Raw genomic sequence first — 17,183 nt, forward strand, 5'->3', positions numbered from 1 at the left:
ATAATAATAAATAATAATAATTACATTTAGAAGCATCATATAGATGCTTCAAGGTTGGCTTTAAGACTTGGCTGTTTAGGGAGGCTTTTCATATAGATTTTACCCCTGGTTGACTTGAATAGCCATGTGTTTTCCCTTGTGAGGTGATAGAATGGCATGCAAACTTTCTTCTTCCTTTTGCTGGCTGTACTACATTGATGGTAAATTTCCTTACACTATTGCTTGTTTTTAATTTGCTTTTCTCTGTGTATGTATTGATTTTTATTTGTATTATTTTTATACAAGCCGTTAAGCCCATTAAAACGGGCAATATTTTTTATTTCTGACATATAATGTAAAATTTGATGAACGTAATGTGTAGTGCTTGAAAGGGTGCAGGGAAAAGTTGGGGGTACAGAGAGAGTGACAGTGTGTATATATGAGTGAGAGAGAGAGAGAGAGAAAGAGAGAGAGAGCGCGCTGTTAGGAGTCCCTGTGACAGTGGAGGGTCATTTGCTCCTTAGCCAGATGTTTGAGGCAGCAAAGCAGGGCTCGTTTTTGAGTAGCCTGCCCCTCCTCCCCCATAAATCTTCCTGTAACCTACATGGGGTATGGTGCGGCATTGTTGGACTTCAATGAGTTCACTGTATGTTTGGTGTGTGTGAGCAACGTGCCTGGGATACATTCCCGGCGTCGCTGTCCCACTGTGTGTGTGTGTGTGAGAGAGAGAGAGAGACACACACACACAAAGTGTGTGTGTGTCTGTGTGAAAGAGAGAGAAGAGTGTGTGTGAACTTGAGTTCAGAGAGAGAGAGACAGACAGACAGACAGACAGAGTTGTTTGAGGCAGCAAAGCAGGGCTCATTTTTGAGTCGCCTGCCCCCCCTCCCCCATACATCTTCCTGTAACCTATATGAGATATGGTGCGTTATTGTTAGACTTCAATGAGTTCACTGTATGTGTGAGTGACCTGCCTGGGATCCATTTCCGGCGTCACTGTCCCGCTGTGTGTGTGTGTGTGAGAGAGAGAGAGAGTGTGTGTGTGTGTCTGTGTGAAAGAGAGAGAGAGAGTGTGAAAGTGAGTTCAGAGAGAGATAGAGACAAAGTGTGTGTGTGTGTGTCTGTGTGAAAGAGAGAGAGAGAGAGTTGTTTGAAGCAGCAAAGCAGGGCCCGTTTTTGAGTCGCCTGCCCCCCCCCTCCCCCATACATCTTCCTATAACCTATATGAGGTATGGTGCGTTATTGTTGGACTTCAACGAGTTCACTGTTTGTGTGGTGTGTGTGAGCGACGTGCCTGGGATCCATTCCTGGCGTCATTGTGCAGCTCTGTGTGTGTGAGAGAGTGTGTGTGTGTGTGTGTGAAAGAGAGAGTGTGTGAAAGTGAGTTCAGAGAGAGATAGAGACAAAGTGTGTGTGTGTCTGTGTGAAAGAGAGAGAGAGAGAGTGAGAGTGAATTGCGAGAGAAAGAGAGCCTCCAAGTTCCAGGCCCCCTCCCTCCCTCTGTCCCTGTTCCAGGACCCCCTCCCTCCGATTTCCAGGCCCCTCCCTCCCTTCCTCCCAGTTTCAGAGCATCTCCCTCCCTCCCAAGTTCACCACCACCCCTCCCCCCGAGGTCGTCTCTGCCGCTTCCCCCTCCCCAAGGTCACTGCTGGCCCTCTCCATTGAACTCACAGCACCTCACCTTCGAAAGCGCAGCAGCCAGTGGCAGCTCACCTCCCTTCGGGCTTCCTTCCCTCCCTGTGTGCCGCCCTCGTGTGACGTAACTTCGGTGAGGGCGGGACACAGGGAGGGAAGGAAGGCCGAAGGGAGGCGATCTGCTGCTGTCTGCTGCGCTTTCGGAGGTGAAGCGCTGTAAGTTCAACGGAGAGGGCCCGGGTGGAGGGGGGCCGGCGGTAACCTCAGGGGGGGAGCGGTAGCGATCTCGGTGGGACAGGGCGGTGATGTGTGACGTGCTGCACATGGGCGGGAGCAGGAGGTGGGTGTGTTCAGCAGTTATGATCGTTTTTAAGGGGCGGGTGGAGGAGGTGGGGGGTGTGGGTCGGTCTGAAGTGTTGTGTGACGTGCCGCATATGCGCGGAACAGCTGCGCTGTTCTGCACATGTGCGGCACGTCGGTCACTCTTCATTTATATAGTACGATGTTTTATTCAAATTTGTAAATTGCTGTGAGATACTTAGAGGGGCATAATCGAACGGGGCACCCAAGTTTTCCTGAGGACGTCCCCGCAAAGGGGCGGGGAAACCCGTATTATCGAAACAAGATGGCCGTCCATCTTTCGTTTCGATAATACGGTCAGGGACACGCAAATCTCAACATTTAGGTCAACCTTAGGTTGTCCCCGGTTTTCGGCGATAATAGAAACCGAGGACGCCCATCTCAGAAACGACCAAATGCAAGCCCTTTGGTCGTGGGAGGAGCCAGCATTCGTACTGCACTGGTCCCCGTCACATGCCATGACACCAACCGGGCACCCTAGGGGGCACTGCAGTGGACTTCAGAAAAAGCTCCCAGGTGCATAGCTCCCTTACCTTGTGTGCTGAGCCCCCCAAAACCCACTCCCCACAACTGTACACCACAACCAAAGGCCTTAGAAATGAAGGGGGGCACCTACATGTGGGTACAGTGGGTTTTTGGTGGGTTTTAGAGGGCTCAGATTTACCAACACAAATGTCACAGGTAGGGGGGGATGGGCCTGGGTCCGCCTGCCTGAAGTGCACTGCAGTACCCACTAAAATTGCTCTAGGGACCTGCATATGGGTCATTCCATGTCAAGTGGTCTGGTGGTAAAAGCGGAAGTGACGTCACCGACGAGCATGGCCGCTTAGAACCCGTGCTCCCGAACACCCTCAGAAATAACGAGCGATTTCCCGACCTCAAGCGAGAGCAGAACATTGAAAATACTGAAGGGAGAAGCTGCAGAACGGAAAGTCTCTGAAGGGATCATGCAGAAGCGAGCGGATCCACCAAATGTGACCCAGTTTGCATTTGAGCCCGACGCGATCAGGAAAAAATACATGGCGGCCCGTGACGAGGAGGATACGGAGGGACAGGCCATGCCGGACCTGCCGCATTCAGGAGATATGTTTATAACTCAGACTCAAGGGGAATCCCAGGTGGCGGGCCTACCGGAAAAGAGAAGTAGGAGGCACAACCTTCGCTTCCGCGGCCTGCCTGAGACCCCGGCACTTCAAAATAGTGAACACGTGGTTCAGCAAATCGCTAGTTCTCTGCTGGCAGCCACAGAAGAGCCGGTCCCTCCGGAAAAAATAATCCTGGAAAGAGCGCATCGAGCCCTAAGGGCTAATAGAAGGAATCTGCCTAAAGATATAATAGCCTGCTTCCAAGATTTTAAACTGAAAGAGCGAGTTATAGCAGCTGCTAGAGAGGCAAAAGATTTCAAGTGGGACAATTACTCTGTGGAAATATATCAGGACTTAGCTGCAGCCACCCTGAAGAGAAGAGCCGAGCTTAAGCCGATAACAGCCAAGCTGAGAGAACTGGAGATCTGATATTGTTGGAGATACCCATTTGGGCTTGCATTCTATAAGAATGGGAAACAACATCAAATAAAATCAGTAGCAGAGGCCTCAGCGATATTACAAGGGGAATACCAACTGGCAACACCATCTACAACAGAGAGCCCCGTCCCACCCACTGATTCCAGAACACATCCAAAATGGCAGAGAGTGGGCCAGAAGCACCTTCAGCATCAGAAGTCTGCAGGGCACCTCACCTGAAGCCACCTGGATGCAAGACAGGGGTAAGACCCTGACTGCATCACTGAAAGAAACTGGGGCACTGGGTCAGAACAGGCTCCCTGTAAGGACCAATTGTGTTGAATATGTTGGTTATTAAGGTTGATTGGGAGATTGAGGGGGGAAATGTGTAAATCTGCCCTATTTGCCAGGAGGATAATAGACGGGGAAAATAATTTGAGAGGGCAAAAGGCATGACTGGGGAAAAGTGGATCACATTCCTCCTGAGTAGCACCGACCAAGGTCTGGCAAAGGTGCTTTTGTTAAGGGGAGAGGGAGGGGGGGGAGGTTTCTGGGGGGGGGGGGAGGATATGGGTATGGGGGGGCTGAAGGGTGGTGGAGGGGGGGTGAGAGGGACCAGAGGGAAGCCTCAGCAAATGGTACACAGATAACAGTGACAGAAATTATAGTATGCTTGTATAATGCTTAAATATGTGACTGTAAATGTGCGAGGGCTGAATACCCCGCAGAAAAGGAAACAGGTATTTAGAGAAATGCTGCGCCTGAAAGCAGACGTGCTGTTCCTACAAGAGACACGTCTCAAAAAGACTCATGAACACTTGATGAGACATAAGCAATATCCCATCATACAATGTGCGTCTAATACTGAGTCCCAAAAAAAGAAGGGAGTCCTAATCGCACTGTCACGATCCCAGCCTTGGGAGGTTCATAAAATGATTAAGGACAAGGCGGGAAGATACATACTGTTGGTAGTCTCCCTGAATAACGAATACTATACTATGCTGTGTGTTTATGCACCAAACGAGGGTCAAAAATTATTCCTACAGGAACTGGAAAGGATTTTGGAAAAACATGTGAAGGGCCAACTGCTGATAGGGGGAGATCTGAACTTGACAGTTGATCCGAGTATGGACAACTCAGGAGGAGCAACACGATATGCTAAGGGGGAGAGTGACCCTTAAGGCCTGGATGGCAAGGTGGGGCCTGACGGATTTGTGGAAGGATAATCATGGGTCTGAAACAGATTACACTCACTATGCCCCCAAACATAACACATACTCGAGAATTGATTACTGGCTGGGTGATGGGGCGATTGGAACTCGAGTAGGAGAGGTGGAGATTGAGCCCTGCAGCTGGTCGGATCACTCCTTAGTGACCCTGACTCTGCGAGCAGAAACAAGAGAGAGGGGGCGCACATTGGAGACTAAATGAAGCACTATTACTAGACCCACAGAATATGGCTGAGATTGAAAAATACATTAGGGAATACATAGAATTTAATGATAGGGGGGAAACACACCCGGTGAGCGTTTGGGAAGGTATGAAAGCGGTAGTAAGAGGGCAAATCATAGCGCTACAGACTCATGTAACCAAACTGCAGAAAGCACAAGAGGTGGAGAGTAGAATAAAGCTAGAAGCTAGCGAAAAAGAGCACAAAGCAGACCCGACAGATAAGAAGAAACTACAAAAATTACAGCAATGCAGAGCACAGCTTAACGATATACAGATGTCAGAAATAGCAACTCAGCTACAGAGGGTGCAACAAGAACATTTTGAGTTCGGAAACAGAGCCAGTAGACTTTTAGCTAATAAATTGAAAAAACAGGCCCAAAGAAACTATAACGGGAGTGTATGATACCCTTGAGAATTTGGTCCATCAAACAGGAGAAATACAGGAGGTATTCCAAGAATACTACACCCAATTATACAAATCAGAACAGGGGGGGGGACGTGGGAGGATATTGCACAGTACCTGCAGGGGGCAAACCTCCCAGTTCTTTCAGAGGGGGGCGGTAGAATCCCTATCTGCCCCCATAACGATTGAGGAGGTGGAAAAGGTGATAGCGAGCTTAACAACAAGACTCCTGGGCCGGACGGCTTTCCAGCACGCTTCTATAAAATATTTGTCAAGTGATTAGCAACGCTGTTGCTGAAAGCCATAACCTCCTTTGACGATATAGGCGAACTGCCTCACTCCTGGAGAGTGGCCGAGGTGGTTCTGATACGAAAGCCGGACAAGGACCCCACGCAATGTGGGGCATACAGACCCATATCACTCTTAAATGTGGACTATACAATTTTTACTAAGATTTTGGCCTTACGGCTGCAGAAGGTAATCCCAAGAGTGATACACGAAGATCAGGCGGGATTTATAGAGGGCAGACAGACGTTTGATAACATTAGATCCCTGCTCCACATAATACAACATGCCACAGATGAAGCGGAACCGGTATTGCTATTTTTGGTTGACGCGGGAAAAAGCCTTTGACCGGGTGGAGTGGTCATTCCTATTTGAAGTCTTCAAACAAATTAGGTTGGGAGGGAGAATTATGAATTGGCTCCAGCTGTTGTACACTCAGTGCTTTTTTTGTGCCGGTACGCAACGGTACGGCGTACCGGCACCTTTTTTTTTTGCTCCCCCCGCCCCGTGAGTCCATGTCCCGCACGCAGTGCCAGCCCCCATTTCCGGCTGCTGCTCAACAGGAGAAGCAGCAGCGGCCGCTACACAAAGAAAAAGATTAAAAAAAAAATTCAAACCTGGCTGAAACGCGGCACCCTGGCACTGTAGACAGCCATTAGGCATTGGCTGTTGCCCCGCAGCCGCTCCTCCTCTTGCCTCTACGTCACTGCGCTCCTCCGGGGTCTTCCTCCAGGGGCAGTGACGTAAGGCAAGAGGAGGAGCGGTTGCGGGGCAACAGCCAATGCCTAATGGCTGTCTACAGTGCCGGGGTGCCGCGTTTCAGCCAGGTTTCAATTTTTTTTTAATCTTCTTTTTCTTTGTGTAGCGGCCGCTGCTGCTCAACAACAGGAGAAGCAGCAGCGGCCGGAAATAGGGGCTGGTGCCGCGTGCGTTGCGTCTTCGCGCCGTTCGCGCCAAACTTGGCAGGGAGAGGGAATCCAACAGAGGGAAGGATTGGGGAGAGAGAGAGAAAGAGGGAAACAACAGAGGGAAGGATTGGGGAGAGAGGGAAAAACAGATGGAAGGATGGGGAGAGAGAGGGAAAAACAGATGGAAGGATTGGGGAGAGAGGGGAAAACAGATGGAAGGATGGGGATAGAGAGAGAGGGAAAACGGAAGGATTGGGGAGAGAGGGGAAAACAGATGGAAGGTTGGGGATAGAGAGAGAGGGAAAACAGGGAAGGATTGGGGAGAGAGAGAAAGGGAAAACAACAGAGGGAAGGATTGGGGAGAGAGGGAAAACAACAGATGGAAGGATGGGGAGAGAGGGAAATACAGATGGAAGGATGGGGAGAGAGGGAAATACAGATGGAAGGATTGGGGAGAGAGGGAAAAACAGATGGAAGGATGGGGAGAGAGAGGGAAAAACAGATGGAAGGATGGGGAGAGAGAGGGAAAAACAGATGGAAGGATTGGGGAGAGAGGGGAAAACAGATGGAAGGATGGGGATAGAGAGAGAGGGAAAACGGAAGGATTGGGGAGAGAGGGGGAAAACAGATGGAAGGATGGGGATAGAGAGAGAGGGAAAACAGGGAAGGATTGGGGAGAGAGAGAAAGGGAAAACAACAGAGGGAAGGATTGGGGAGAGAGGGAAAACAACAGATGGAAGGATGGGGAGAGAGGGAAATACAGATGGAAGGATGGGGAGAGAGGGAAATACAGATGGAAGGATTGGGGAGAGAGGGAAAAACAGATGGAAGGATTGGGGAAAGAGAGAGGGAAAACAGATGGAAGGATGGGGAGAGAGAGGGGGAAAACAGATGGAAGGATGGGGAGAGAGAGAGGGAAGATGCTGGATGGAAGAATGCAGAAAGAAATAGGGGAGACACTGGAAGGATGGGGAGAGAAAGCAGAGCTGCTGGATGGAAAAGGGGAATAGAGAAAGACTGGAGAATAAGAGGAAGGGGCATGGGGAGAACAAGGGTGAGGAAAAGATGAAAAGCCACAGGTAGATGAAGGAAATTAAAGAATGGATAGTAAGAATGAATTAAATCTGGACAGAGAGAGAGCCTGAAAAATATTGAAGAAAGCAAAGAAAAAGGAGACAAAAATGACAAATGGCACAGAAGAGTTAAGCGAAAAGAAAAGAAAGCAGAATCACAGACTGGGACCAATATGGAAAGAAAAACAGTCACCAGACAACAAAGGTAGAAAAAAATCATTTTATTTTCATTTTAGTGTTTGTAATTATGTCCAATTTGAGAATTTACATTGGCTGTCTTATTTTGCACTGGGTATACTGGAGCTGTAAGAGCTTACAGAGATTATTTATAATGAAAAAAATCACTTTATTTTTTTCTCCTATAGTACTATAATATTTTCAATGATGTCTGTTTATATGCGCCATGGCTGGTATAGGGGGTGTGGTTAATGTGGGTGTGGCTATGATAGGGGTGGAGCCATGTGTGGTGACCCCGCCCATAATGAGTACCGGCACCTTTTTTTCTACAAAAAAAGCACTGTGTACACTAATCCCTTAGCAGTCTTAAAGATAAATGGCTCCTGTTCCAAGCCGATTAACCTGGGTAGAGGGACGAGACAGGGCTGTGCGGTATCCCCCCTGCTGTTTGCACTCTCAATCGAGCCTTTAGCAAAAAAAATTAGAAATCACAGTAGCATAAGGGGAGTGGTGAGAAGCAGCCGGGAGCATAAGATCATGCTGTTTGCGGACGATGTCTTGTTGACATTGTCCCAACCGAAACACTCCCTGCAGCAGGTTATAGAGGTGATTTCACAATATGGGGTATTATCGGGCTTTAAAATTAATGCTAATAAATCAGAGATACTTAATTTAACAATACCACAGAGAGAGGTCCGGGAGCTGCAGGGTCTATACCCATTCCAATGGGCACAAAAAGCAATACGATATCTGGGCATCATGATCACCCCAAAATTAGAGTCCATGTTTCAGGAGAACTTCCCTAGGAAGTTAAAGGAGCTCTTCGGAGAGCTGGACAGATGGGAGGGAGTCACGATATCGTGGGTGGGCAGGGTCCATGCGGTGAAAATGATGATCCTGCCCAAGCTGTTATATCTGTTCATGGCCCTGCCGATCCCAATCCCCAGAACCTTTTTCCAACAGATGAATAAAAAAATGTTTGCGTACATCTGGAGAAAACGACCACCAAGGGTCCATAGAAACATGATGTATCAGATGCCAAACAGGGGGGGCATGGGAGTGCCAAACTTTTTCCTGTACTACCAAGCAGCACAGCTAAGGGTTTTGGCTGAATGGGACCCAACTAATGTTAAAAAATGGTTGCACTGGGAAAGAGCATGGATGGGAACACGATATATAGGGGACATATTATGGAAACCCGGGAGGGACATACTAGCGGTGATAGAAAGGGTCCCAGGGGGCCTTAGCCATATATTAAACACCTGGCTCCAAATAAGAAGGCGGATCTTCCCTGAGAGAACTTATTTCTTACAAACGTCGATACAGGGAGCCCCAGGGTTCCCGCTAGGAAGGGAGGAGAAGATTTACCAGATATGGGTGAAGAAAGGTCTAAAAACATTGGGACCGATTTAGGCGAACGGGGAATTCCGGGCATACAAGGAACTGCAGGAGGAATATGGATTAGAGGAAAGAGATCTAGTATATTACAATTGCCTCAGGAATTTTATTTTCAAGCGGGCAAGGGATGAGCTACAGTTGGCCGAGACAGAATTGGAAAAAGCTATGAGAAGGGGAGGAGGTAGAGGTGGTATAACACGAATATATAGGGCTTTATTGTTGATCTCCTCCCCACAAGGCCTCTATACAAGGAGATGGGAGACAGAGCTCCAGGCGCACCACACGGGAAAGTGGTGGGCAAGCAGCTATAGGCATTTGTTGAAGCCATCCATCGCCCAGCCATTAGTCGAAAATGGATATAAGATCTTTTACTGGTGGTATTATATACCAGTGAGACTACAAAAGATTTACCCACAAAAGATTGCTGGAGGGGCTGCGGGGGGAGAGGAACATTTTGGCACATCTGGTGGGAAGGTAAAATTATGTATCATACCTGATAATTTTGTTTCCATTAATCATAGCTGATCAATCCATAGACTGGTGGGTTGTGTCCATCTACCAGCAGGTGGAGATAGAGAGCAAACTTTGCCTCCCTATATGTGGTCATGTGCTGCCGGAAACTCCTCAGTATGTCGATATCAAAGCTCCATCCACAGGACTCAGCACTTAGAGAATTACACCCACAAAGGGACACTCTGCCCAGCTCACCACCACCGAAACGGGGGAGGGGAATTAACCCAGCTCATCCCCACACAAGTGGGGGAGGGGAATCCGTCTAGCTCATCCCCGCGGAGCGGGGGAGGGACACCACCCCGCCGATGCGGGGGGATCTGGCTTATCCTGCAACCGCAACCGCGGGAGGAGCTGACTGACCCTAACACCGCCGAAGCGGGAGGGGTACAAAGCTGCCCTACAGCCGCACGAAGCGGGAGGGAGTGCCGGCAGAATTTAAGTCTCAATCCAGCCCCGTAAAACGGAGGGGAGAGGAATGCAGCAGCTCACTGTAACACAAACTCGTCTCAACTCTTGAAGAATCCAAGTGAAAAAACTTGAACACGAAGTCCTCCTGAAGTAAATGATGACTAAACTTGAACCTAAAATTCAACCAGAATATAAACAGTACAGATATCTGGGAGGGGCTATGGATTGATCAGCTATGATTAATGGAAAGAAAATTATCAGGTATGATACATAATTTTACCTTCCATATCATCATGCTGATCAATCCATAGACTGGTGGGATGTACCGAAGCAGTACTCACCCAGGGCGGGACATTGAAATCCCTGAACTCAACACTGAAGCTCCAAACCGGGCCTCCGCCCGAGCAGCCACAGTCAAGCGGTAATGTCTGGAGAAGGTATGGGCCGACGCCCAAGTTGCCGCCTTGCAAATCTCTTCCAAGGAGACGGACCCGGCCTCTGCCATCGAGGCCGCCTGAGCTCTAGTGGAGTGGACCTTCAACTGAATAGGCGGCACCTTCCCTGGGGCCACATAAGCCGCTGCAATGGCTTCCTTGACCCATCTTGCCACTGTAGGCTTAGCAGCCTGCAGACCCTTACGAGGACCTGCAAACAGGACAAACAGATGATCCGACTTCCGGAAATCATTGGTCACTTCCAAGTATCTGATGATGACCCGTCTCACATCCAGATATTTGAGAGCAGAATACTCTTCTGGGTAGTCCTCCCTACGAAAGGAAGGGAGACAGAGCTGCTGACTCACATGGAAGCGAGAAACAATCTTGGGTAGGAAGGAAGGCACTGTGCGAATAGTCACTCCTGCCTCAGTGAACTGCAGAAAAAAGCTCTCGACAAGAGAGTGCCTGGAGCTCGGAAACTCTTCTGGCTGAAGTGATAGCCACCAAAAAGACTGCTTTCAACGTCAGGTCTTTCAGAGATGCCCTCGACAAGGGTTCAACAGGCGGCTTTGTAAGGCTCTTAGCACCAGGTTGAGATTCCACGCAGGCACCACTGAGTGCAGAGGAGGGCGCAGGTGATTAACTCCCTTGAGGAAACGCACCACATCTGGCTGCAAAGCCAGGGAAGCACCCTTCAGGCGGCCCCTGAAGCAAGCCAGGGCCGCTACCAGGACTTTCAGGGAACTGAGCAACAGGCCTTTCTCCAGACCTTCTTGCAGGAACGCCAGCACTGAAGAAATTGGAGCAGTAAATGGAGAAAGTGAACCTGCTTCACACCACGCTGCAAAGATACGCCAAACCCTGGCGTAAGCAGTAGAAGTAGAGCGCTTCCTCGCTCTCAGCAGAGTGGCGATGACCTTGTCTGAGAAGCCCTTCTTCCTCAGACTCTGCCGCTCAATAGCCAGGCCGTAAGACCAAAGGGGGAGGGATCCTCCATCACCACGGGACCCTGATGTAACAGGCCCTGCTCCACTGGCAGTCGCAGAGGTTCGTCCTCTGAGAGCCTGATCAAGTCCGCATACCAGGGACGTCTGGGCCAATCCGGACCCACCAGGATTATCCGGCCCGGATGCTTTGCCACCCGGTCTAGCACCCTGCCCAACATGGGCCAGGGCGGGAACACATAGAGAAGCTCTTGTGTCGGCCACTGTTGGAGAAGAGCATCTACTCCCAGGGATCGAGGGTCCTGTCCTCTGCTGAAAAAGCGCGGCACTTGGCAATTGGCCGATGACGCCATCAGATCTAGGCTCGGCTGGCCCCAGCGCTTCGTGATGTCCAAGAACGCCTGAACAGATAGCTGCCACTCTCCGGGCTCCAAGGTATGGCGACTGAGAAAGTCCGCCTTGACATTCATGACTCCGGCAATGTGGGCCGCTGACAGCTGTTCCAGGTTCGCTTCCGCCCACTGGCATAGATTCATGGCCTCCTTGGCTAGAGGGGCGCTCTTGGTACCTCCCTGGCAGTTGACATAGGCCACAGCCGTGGCATTGTCCGACAGGACCCGTACAGGCTTCAACGCCAGTACCGGGATGAACTCCAAAAGCGCCAACCGAATGGCTCTGAGTTCCAGGAGGTTGATAGACCACTTTACCTCTGCAGGAGACCAGAGCCCCTGCGCTGTCCTTCCCAAGCAGTGGGCTCCCCAGTCCGACAAAGAGGCGTCCATCGTGACGACAATCCACTCCGGGGTCACCAGAGGCATTCCTGCAGACAACTTGTCTGTCTGCGTCCACCAGCTCAGCGCCTTGCGCACTGCTGGGTCCAAGGGAAGGCGCACAGCATAATCCTCAGACATCGGAGTCCAGCGCTGCAGCAGAGAGTGTTGTAGTGGTCTCATATGAGCCCTGGCCCAGGGCACTACTTCCATCGTGGCCGTCATAGAGCCCAACAGCTGCACATAGTCCCAAGCCCGAAGAGGAGAGGCTACTAGGAACTGGTCCATCTGAGCCTGAAGCTTGACAATCCGATTGTCTGGCAGGAACACTCTGCCCACTTGGGTGTCGAATCGAACTCCCAGATACTCCAGGGACTGAGTTGGGCGCAGCTGGCTTTCCTCCCAGTTGATGATCCACCCCAGGGAGCTCAAAAGAGCAACCACCCGGTTCACAGCTTTGCCACACTCTGCATAAGAGGGGGCTCGGATCAACCAGTCGTCCAGATAAGGATGGACTTGTACTCCTTCCTTCCTCAGGAAGGCCGCGATGACCACCATTACTTTGGAGAAGGTCCGCGGAGCAGTAGCCAACCCGAACGGGAGGGCTCTGAACTGGAAGTGTCGGCCCAGTACTGCAAAACGCAGAAAGCGTTGATGAGGAGGCCAGATGGGAATATGCAAGTACGCTTCCTTGATGTCCAAGGATGCCAGGAACTCTCCTGCCTGCACTGCCGCTATAACAGAGCGGAGGGTCTCCATGCGAAAGAGCCTGATTGACCCCTTGAGGTCGAGGATAGGCCGTACAGAACCTCCTTTCTTTGGTACCACAAAGTAAATGGAGTAACGTCCCTTGCCAAGCTGATTTTCTGGCACCGGAACGACCGCACCCAGGCGGATCAGATTGTCCAAGGTCTGCTGCACTGCCACAGCTTTGACCGGAGACTTGCAGGGAGAGAGTACAAACCCGTCTCTTAAGGGTCGGCAGAACTCTAGCTTGTAGCCGTCTATGATGACTTCCAGCACTCAAGCGTCTGAAGTTATTGTGATCCACTCGCCCAGAAACGAGGACAGCCGTCCTCCAATCTGCACTGGGGCGTGGACCAAGGCCCCGTCATTGGGTACGAGACCCTAGGGAGGACCGGAGGGAGCACCTCCGGGACGGCGGTCTCTGCGAAAGGAATGCTGCTTGGGGGAGAAGTTCCTCTTGAAGGAAGAAGGGGCAGAGGAGCCCGACCTGCCCGGGCGGTACCGACGGGCTTCCTGAAACCGTCCTCTGGAGGTACCGGGGCGAGCACTAGCCCGAGCCCTGACCTCTGGTAACCTCTTGCCCTTAGACGTGCCGAGATCGGTCACGATTTTGTCCAGCTCGACCCCAAAGAGCAGCTTGCCTTTAAAAGGCAATCTAGCCAGGCGGGATTTAGAGGTGTGGTCAGCAGACCTATGCTTCAGCCAAAGCCACCGCCGCGCAGAGATTGTCTGAGCCATGCCTTTAGCTGAGGCCCTCAAGACATCATACAGCAAGTCTACCAAATAGGCCAAGCCCGATTCCAGGGCCGGCCAATCAGCCCTCAAGGAATGATCCGAGGGGGAAGCCCGCTGCACCATAGTCAGGCACGCCCTGGCCACATAGGAGCCGCAAACTGAGGCCTGCAAACTTAAAGCAACCGCCTCAAAGGACGACCTTAAGGCCGCCTCCAATCTTCTGTCTTGGGCGTCCTATAGGGCCGTGCCACCTTCCACCGGCAACGCCGTTTTCTTAGTCACCGCAGTGATTAAAGAAACCACGGTAGGCCACAGATAGGCCTCACGTTCACTTTCAGGCAAAGGATAGAGGCGGGACATAGCCCTAACCACTTTAAGGCTCGCTTCCGGGACATCCCACTGAGCCGAAATTAAGGTGTGCATGGCATCATGCACGTGGAAGGTTCTATGCGGGCGCTTCGTCCCCAGCATAATGGCAGAGCCAACAGGGGCTGAGGGAGAGACGTCCTCCGGAGAGGAAATCTTCAAAATGCCCATGGCCTGCATTAACAGGTTGGGCAAATCCTCTGAGTTAAAGAGCCGCGCTGCAGAGGGGTCATCCGCTCCATCCGAGCGGGGATCCGTCTCCTCCAAGGAATCCGCAAAGGACCGTTGGGAGAACTCAGATACGCTGCCCTCATCTACATCGGAGGAGACAAAGTCCTCCAAGGCCTGGGAATCAACCCGAGGGCGTTTACCTCCGGGGGCCTCAACCTCTTTACCAGACGAGGGAGCAGGGGCAGCGTTTTGCATAAGGAAGGCCTGATGCAGCAGCAAAACAAACTCGGGGGAGAAACCCCGCATACTGTGCACTTCCGCAGCCTGGGCTACAGCCCTAGACGCACCCTCAACCGGCGCTCGCAAGAGCGGGGGAGAGACATGCTGCGCATCCAAAATGGCGTCCGGCGCGACACTCCGCGAAGGAGCCGCGCGGGAGGAACGGCGCTTAACTTTAGCCGCTTTTGTGCCGTCGCCCAAATTAAGGGCGTTCATGGCATCAATGTCTCCCACCTCAAGGGCGGCCCAAGAAGAAGCCGTCCGAGCCGCGTGGCCGGCCAATATGGCGGAGGCGAGCCGCGGGGGATGGGCGTTTATGGCGGGAAAAACCGCCACACCGGAGGAAGGACCGGGACACTCATCGGTCACGAAACTGTCACCCAACAAGGGCGAATCAGACTTAAAGACCCCCGCATCCCCTCTGGAAGCGCACACGCGATCCGGGGAGCGACGCTTTGCGCCCTCGCCCTCCGACGCCATAGGCCACGTGGAGACCAATCGGGGAACTCCCTGCCCGCTATAAAAGGTAAAAATTACCTGCTGTCCGCTCCGAGCTGTAACGACCTGGTGTCCCAGTGAGTAGCTGCAATAAATGTTTAAATAAACGTCGAAATAAACGCCTTTAAGGACGTTCAAAATTTTTTTTTTTTTTTTTTTAAACGGAGCCAGCGGGAGGGGGGAGAAAAGGAGGGACCTGGCGCCTCCAGGTTTGCACTTGCTCAAGAAGAACCCTCAACCCCAGGCACTCAACAAAACCTAAAAATTAGGCTTGGAGGCCTAGCCAGAGCTGCTGCTGTGTGTGACCACCACCTGCTGAGATAGAGAACATACTGAGGAGTTTCCGGCAGCACATGACCACATATAGGGAGGCAAAGTTTGCTCTCTATCTCCACCTGCTGGTAGATGGACACAACCCACCAGTCTATGGATTGATCAGCATGATGATATGGAATGCCCAAAGGTTCAAAAATATTGGACAGAGATTGTGGGAAAGGTCAGAGAACTGATTAAGATAGACTACCCAAGACAAGCTGAGCACTGTCTACTACACATACGCCCCAGGAAGACCCCAATACATTGTCATAAGCTGGCCATACAGGTATTCGGGCGGCTAAAATAGCGCTGGCAAAAGCCTGGAAACAGAAGGAGACCCCAGTGATGCAGGTGGTGGAGGGTAGACTACACCATTTATATCAAATGACGAAGCTGACTGCAATACGAAAGGGGCAACTCCAGAAGTTTCAAAAAATATGGCAGGTATATGAGCAGTGGAGAGGAGTATGAATATCAAAACAAAATAAAACAATAATAATAAACTGAAATATGACTGAGGATGGGGGACGGGAGGTGGGTGGGCTGGTAGGGGAATGGAGGAGGGAAAGAAAAGGTAAAACGAGATATTTATGCTATATGTTGTTGCAATATTGTTGTTTAATGATTGCATCTGGATGATAGTACTGTACTGTAATATAATTTTTGAAAATTAATAAAAAAAAAAAAATTAAAAAAAAGTGGTCTGGTGGTCCCTGCACGACCATCACGGATTTCGATGAAATTTTCTGTGAACATTCATACATGTCCCCAATGAACATTGGTAAAGTTTTATGTTCGTTGATGCAATACTTGCTGAGATATAGTAATCTGTTTGACCCCATACTGCAGCCTTCTATGGTATGACCACTTGACATGGAATGACCCATACTGCTATCATGGAGCTGGGTATGACATTTGAGGCAGGCAAAGAGGTTGGCAAAAATATTTTAAAAGTTTTTTTTAGGGTGGGAGGGGGTTAGTGACCACTGGGGGGTAAGGAGAGTTCATCCCCAATTCCCTCCAGTGGTCATCTGGTCAGTTCGGGCACCTTTTTGAGGCTTGGTTGTAAAACAAAAAGGACCAAGTAAAGTTGCCCAAGTGTTCATCAGGGATGCCCTTCTTTTTTCCATTATCAGCCGAGGACGCCCATGTGTTAAGCACGCCCCAGTCCCGCCTTCGCTATGCTTCCGACACGCCCCCGTGAACTTTGGTTATCCCCACAACAGAAAGCAGTTGAGGACGCCCAAAATCGGCTTTCGATTAGGCCGATTTGGCCAACCCTGGGAGGACGTCCATCTCCCGATTTGTGTTGAAAGATGGGCGCCCTTCTCCTTTGAAAATAAACCTGTTAATATACCACCAATAATTAAATATAAAACCATAACCGCCTGCACTTAACCTACCTGAATATCAGTGAGCCTTTCTGCATGCATTTGCACATAAGAAAGCTCATTAATGTTTTAACATGAAGATCTACATTAACGCTGAATTCATGTTAATGTTCTGTTATTGTCAATTCATTCTAATATACTGAATCCTTGAACTGCAGAAATGAAACTATATTTTAATACTACATCCCACATTTTATTTGTATTTTCTGACAAAAAAAATAAACTGACCGTTTATTTATCTGATTGTCAGTCAACTGTGGGCCCAATTTTATAACAAGATGCCTATTTAAGAAGTCCAAAAAGATGCCTATTTTATAAAGATATGTGGAGGGGCATTTTCAATATGAGGTCTAAGTCAGACTGGACATTTTACACTAAATGCCAAATCCGAATAGCAAATGTAACCCGTTACAAAAAAAAAAACAACACAACGTCCA

The 17,183-nt window shown here is 50.2% G+C and overlaps 1 protein-coding gene across 2 annotated transcripts in view; it reads right to left on the bottom strand.

Moving 5' to 3' along the window:
* The window catches only part of AGAP1 (ArfGAP with GTPase domain, ankyrin repeat and PH domain 1), a 2,358,592-nt gene that overhangs the window by 1,573,832 nt on the left and 767,577 nt on the right, over positions 1 to 17,183 (bottom strand). The gene's annotated exons all lie outside the window — the stretch shown is intronic.

This window comes from Microcaecilia unicolor, chromosome 7 (genome assembly GCF_901765095.1).
Source record: "Microcaecilia unicolor chromosome 7, aMicUni1.1, whole genome shotgun sequence".
Lineage (NCBI taxonomy): Eukaryota > Metazoa > Chordata > Amphibia > Gymnophiona > Siphonopidae > Microcaecilia > Microcaecilia unicolor.